The sequence below is a fragment of the Salvia miltiorrhiza genome, chromosome 7 (genome assembly GCF_028751815.1).
Source record: "Salvia miltiorrhiza cultivar Shanhuang (shh) chromosome 7, IMPLAD_Smil_shh, whole genome shotgun sequence".
In the NCBI taxonomy this organism is placed as follows: domain Eukaryota; kingdom Viridiplantae; phylum Streptophyta; class Magnoliopsida; order Lamiales; family Lamiaceae; genus Salvia; species Salvia miltiorrhiza.
Window position 1 is genome coordinate 55231240 of NC_080393.1, and position 6074 is coordinate 55237313.

The following is a 6074-nucleotide window of genomic DNA, read 5'->3' on the forward strand; positions in this document are numbered from 1 at the left end:
ACTCACAAATACTAATTTTACTATTATTTTCAATAACTTTAAACAGAAAGCATTTTGTTGGCAAGAAGATAAATATACCAGACACCAAATTAAGAAGGCGTGGATCTCAGAGGCTCGAGTGGCATATAAGGATTACATTTGTGCATGCAAGAAAACCCTCCTACTACACAAGAAGAAGATTGATTATCTCAATCCTATTGTTGAGGCTGCTTGGAGGGCTTATTGGGCATTGCGTGAGACTCAGGCAAGGTCTGCACAGGCGTCTAGGAATCGCCGTTCTGAGCCTTGCGGTGTTGGTACAGGGATGGCTATCCATCATGGGGGGTCGCGTAGCGCTCTGGATCATGCTGAGCATCTAGTAACTTTACATTCTAAATTTTATTTCAATGGGTTTATGTCTATTAAATCGTTACTTTACTTTAACGTATTTTTGAAGGCTCGGGAGAGCAATATTCCTTTTGACGCGGCGTCTTGGGCTACCTTTCGACGTATCCATTTTAAGAATGGACAGTATACCGCCGGACGACCTGCGCAGCACGGGGTATGACGTTAATTGCAAATATTTAATTTGTTTTGTTATAATAATCTATTTTACAACTGTTCTAACATTTTTTATATTGTAGTTGGAGGTCGAGAGGCGAGTGGCAGAGCTGCGTGAGATACAGGGAGAGGTCACACCCGCCGACGTGGATCACATCTTCCGAGAGGTAGTCACTCCTGATCCGAAGGGGCGCATCATGGGATTAGGTATGATGATGTCGAAGGCGCTTACTTCAGGCGGCGGCGAGTCGAGCACCTCCACCAGCACCTCACACTTCGATGCTCCTTCAAAGGCTGAGTTTACCACTTTGAGGGAGGATCTTGACACCACAGCGAGGGCTCTGACCACAGCAGTGCAGGAGATAGAGGCCAGGGGACAGAGAGAGGAGGAGCAGGCTAGGACTATACAGGAGATGCAGTCCCAGATCGCGTTGCTCATGCGAGGATTTCGACCATCCACCCCTTCTGATGAGACTCACCCAGACCTTTGATTATGCTGACTATGTTTTGATGTACATTTTTATGCTTTGAATACTGAATTTCTGTTTTTGTTGATATTTTTTAGGATTTTCTACTTTGTTATGGGATGATTATTTGTTTTTAGTATTTTCTTGATTTGGGACTACGATTATTATGAATTATTTATATATTGCTTTGTTATGGAAAATAATAATAATAATAATAGTATACTAATAATCTGAATATATATAAAAAAATAAAATAAAATAAAATAAATAACGACCGAAATTCGGTCGTAGAGAGAAAAATCCGGTCGGGTCAAAGCAAGGGCTCATAACTGTATAAACAGTATTCAACGACCGTTTTTTCGGTCGTTGATTAACGACCGAATTTTCGGTCGTTGGAAGTGCCGGTGGGAAGACCGGTTGGTCTGCCGGAATATCAACGACCGAAATATTAAGTCGTTGAATTTCAAACTTTGGTCGTATTCCCAACGATATTTACGACCGAATTTCCGGTCGTTAAGACCGAAATTTCGGTCGTTAGCAACAACGACCGCTTGATTTCGGTCGTTACAAGCCGCGCGACGATCGAAGCTGCGACGCCCTTGTACGGTCGTAAATTCGGTCATTAACCAATTTAACGACCGAATTTCAGGTCTTAACGACCGAAAATTCGGTCGTTAACGCCGCCTTTTCTTGTAGTGGGGGCGTCCCACTAAGCGACAGGCATTATAGATATTTCTAGCAGTGGTGGTTGGGCAACAACTCTCTGCTGCCTCAACTTGAATTTGTCCCAAATTCATATCACATGTTTATGTGATTGGAACATGCCAGCTACACTGTAGAATATATATATCAATTCTGTTCTATTAATTATATTCAATGTTACATAAATGGAGTATATATCTAAGTTTGCCCCACCAAAAATTGTGAAAAGTAGGGCCAAAAGTTAAAAGGATTTTTTTGTATTGTTGCAGAGCCTGTGGGTGCTTATCTATCATTCACACTCACTCAAATTGGTTATTTTTTCATTAAATTAATGTGAGACAAAGAGATATTTGCTGTAAAAAAGAACCACCTCAATTCTCATACAAAATGTACATAGGACAATCTCTTTGAGAGGTAAATAGCTTTTGTCCCACATCGGTTTGAGACGAAAGAGAGCTTTGAAAAATTATCTAAAAAAAATGGGGGTGAATTGAATTTTTAACGGGTTTACTTTAAAAAATAAAAATAATTTTGAATGAAGGAAATTCAATTTTTTTTTATTTGTTTGTTTTTAAAGGTATCATCTGTATAAATAATGAGTAATTTTGAAGAGTTCAAACTTTTTTAGATTGAATAGTTTCAATCTTTTTTGCTTGGGGTTATGGTTTATATGGAAGTGGTTGTGTGATGTGAAACATGGCAATATTTTGCAAGATAGATTGGAGAGCTTCAATGGTGGAGAGTTATATCTTCAGGCTTTTCACCGAGCCCGAGCTAGTATGGTTGGGCGACATCGGCTGCTTCCCGAGGAGGGCGTCCGGTGTTGGATTCCTCCACGGAAAGGCCTCTATCGGTTGGATGTCGATGTCTCGATTCATGAGATTAGCGGAGCTGCTGGTGTGGGCTATTTGATAGAGGGAGTAATTTTTTAAAACTCATGCCGAAAAGAAATTGATCAAATTTCGTGGAACGGAGGGAGTAGGAATTATTCTGCATTGGAAACCATAATTTAAGTGTGCGAGTATGGGCCATATGAGGCTACCCATAAAAATGCTGGTTTGTATTTATTAGAATTTTTTATTGTTTTTTTTATTAACTTATTGAGATCGAGCATGGGCCATATGAGGCTACCCATAAAAATGCTGGTTTGTATTTATTAGAATTTTTTATTGTTTTTTTATCAACTTTTTAAATCTCAAGTTGACCAACCTAATTATAAATTTGTTGGCCATTCCTATAAAAATTTGATGCTACCTGGTAGCTATTTATTTTTCCATAAACACATTTGAAGATACTAGCACTACATTGTACCCATAATTAGGGTTAATGGGCTCAATTAGTCATTCTCATATAAGAAAATGAAAAAATATATATCCAACCTAATAAAAATATGAAAAAACTAACATTTAAGACTTTTTTACCCTTATTTATTTAAAACTGATAACTATTTGTCATTATCTTTAATTAAAAAAGAAAATGGTTAATTACGTAAAAACTCATAAACTTTGAGTAAATTTCAAAACTTTTCATGAACGTTTTTTTTATCATCAATTCTTTGAATTTAAGGGGTTGAACAAATTTTCCACGCTTTTGAGCTCCGATGAGTACCGAACTGACATGGCAATTTTTAGGCAATATAGAGGTTATTTGACGCTTACTTGGACTAAAAAATTAACACATGAAAAATAATAAAGAAAAAAACAAAAAAAAATAAAATAAAATTAATCCCTTTCCCTCCCCCACATCCAGGTCTGGTTGACTTAATGAGATACTAATTATTTAGAAACGAGTGTTTCACGTGAAAAGATTATTATTATTAAACTTTGGTTTGTTAAACTTTCCACATCGCATGAAAAGGACAAATTTGATGCTACCTGGTAGCTATTTATTTTTATTAAAATACGATTTTATTAACGACGAAAAAAAAGAAAAAGAACCTAAAAGAACCCTTTAATGCACAGAGAAGCAAACTCAGGGCCGAGCCTCATTAAAATCTTGTTATGAAAAATCCAATGGGAAAAACCATCACAAGGAAAAAGAGTACTCGTCTAAAAGAGAGCCAAACGAACTGAAGAAAAAGAAAGAGAGCGCAGGGAGGAAGCATTTCAGGAGCTCCGGCCTAACCATCGCCCCCAAATCCATCCGGACCCTACACTCCCCAAGAAAACCGCAAGCAGACAGCAAGGAAAGCTTAGCCGGCACCAACACCAACACCAACGTACAAGAAAAAATAATTACAAGGTTAGTCTTTAATTTGCAACTTATTTACAAAATAATTGTAACACCCAGCATTTTCACTACAGTATTTATTATTAATACTATTTTCTATTTTCTATTTTCTATTTTTAAAAGAAGAAAGAGAAGTAGAATCACAGAGATGAGATAAGAGAGCACGCCACTTTTGAACGGAAAAAGTGAGATAGAGCACGCCACTTTTGGCGTTTAGTGAGAGAGAGCACGCCACTTCAGGCTCTGTAGCGCCTGATTTCCTTCTCACGTTCGGCGCATCTTCCCAACGGCACCGGCGTGTCTTTCCACCGGCACCGCTGCCCCCCGTGCTCAGCTCGAAGGCGGCAGGCTGCACTCGATCTCCCAGCCCCTTTCTCCCATCCGCAGATCCGCCGCTGCATCTTCCATCACCGACTTTCGCCCGCCACCCTCGGCTGCCGTCGCCGGCTTCACCATCCCGCCAGCCCCTTTCTTCTCACATTAGGCGTTCAAGGCTCTGCTCTCCACCGGCGTTCAAGGCGCAGCTGCTCTCCGGCAGGCCGCGACTCCGGACTTCCACCGGTGATGACGGCGCCGGAGGCTCTCGCAGCCCCGAACTCCTCGGCGGCCTTGCATTCACGTTTTGATTTCCCTCCTATCTGGTGAGAGATGCGAACCATGGAGCCAACTTGGCACAAAGTGCGGCTACCACACCGACGCCAAAGGCTGTTCACACAAGTGTTGCGCCAATCGCGGATACTGGAGACAGTGGGTCTGCTAAGGCTACGAAAAGGACCTTTGCATCTCTGCTTCATACATCGTCTCAGCGGAAGCCTGATTTACTCATCCACAAATTCACTTCGCTGAATTCCGAGAGAACGGGGAGCGGTTTCTCACTCACCATCCCTAAGGCCCTCATTGATAAGAACTTGGAGGGCTTTAAGCATGCCGCTATTGGGCGACTTTTCCTTCAAAAGGGTGACAAACCGAGATCTACACAAGACATCAAATCCGACTTGCAACGTTTATGGAACCTGAAAAATGGTTGGCAATTGATTCCGATGGGAAAAGGATTTTTCACGCTGAAGTTCGGAACGCAACAAGACAAAGACATAGCCAAGGCCAAAACGGTTTGGGATCTTTCTTCTGGCTCACTTCGATTGCGTGAATGGACTCGCAACTTTGATCCTCATAAGGAGATCTCTTCCCTCAGTCAAGTTTGGGTTCGCATATATAATATGCCCGCTGAATATTGGCACCCAGAGGTTTTTGCGGCCATGGGACGTACGTTAGGATTTCCTATCAAATTGGATGGCGCTTCGGCGAATCGGGAAGTGGGAATTTTTGCTCGATTGCTTGTTGAGATTGATTTGTCTCTTCCTTTAATTGACTCTATGACAATTGATTGCGATATTACTTCCTTTTATGTGGAATTTGTCTATGAACATTTGCCTCGCTACTGCTCTCTATGCAAAATAACAGGCCACGTTCTCGAGGAATGCAAGCGGCTTAAAATCAATGCCGATGGTAATGATTCCAAGCAGGCTCCAACTAAGGAAGGCAATAATCAGGGGATGAACAAGGATGCCAATATGCCAGCGAAGGAAGTCAGCAAACAGGTGTTGAATACTTTCAAGCCTCCTGCTAAAGTTAGTAACTGGAAGCCTAAAGAGCAGCAGGAGTCTCTGGCCACTGGAAAAAATCAATTTGCTGGTCTCGATGTTGAGGAGGGGGAATTTTCGGTTGAAGAGGAAGCGGATACTCCAGAGCGACATGACACGCAGCCTTTGCCTAAGGGGCCGTTTGAGGATCCTCACCCCTCGGCGTCCCTTTCACCTCGGGAACCATTTCCGACGGGTTCTGGTGGGCAGCCTGTTCTTGATGCCCGACCCAGGTCTCCCTCTTCTGCGGTGATTCTGCATCAGGTCATCCCTGAGGCCCAACTTGGGTCGTCTTCCTCTGCGGAGACTATGCTTCAGGTCCCGCAATCGGATCTAGCTTTGGTGGTGATGCCAGGAAAGGCGATGCTGGAGGATTCACCCATACCTCGCGGCCGTGGGCGTCCAAAGGGTTCTACCAAGAAGGGGAGGGTTTCCGATTCCTCTATAAAGCACCGGCTCCGGCGTATAATCAAGAATGGTATGGATATGAGTAAGA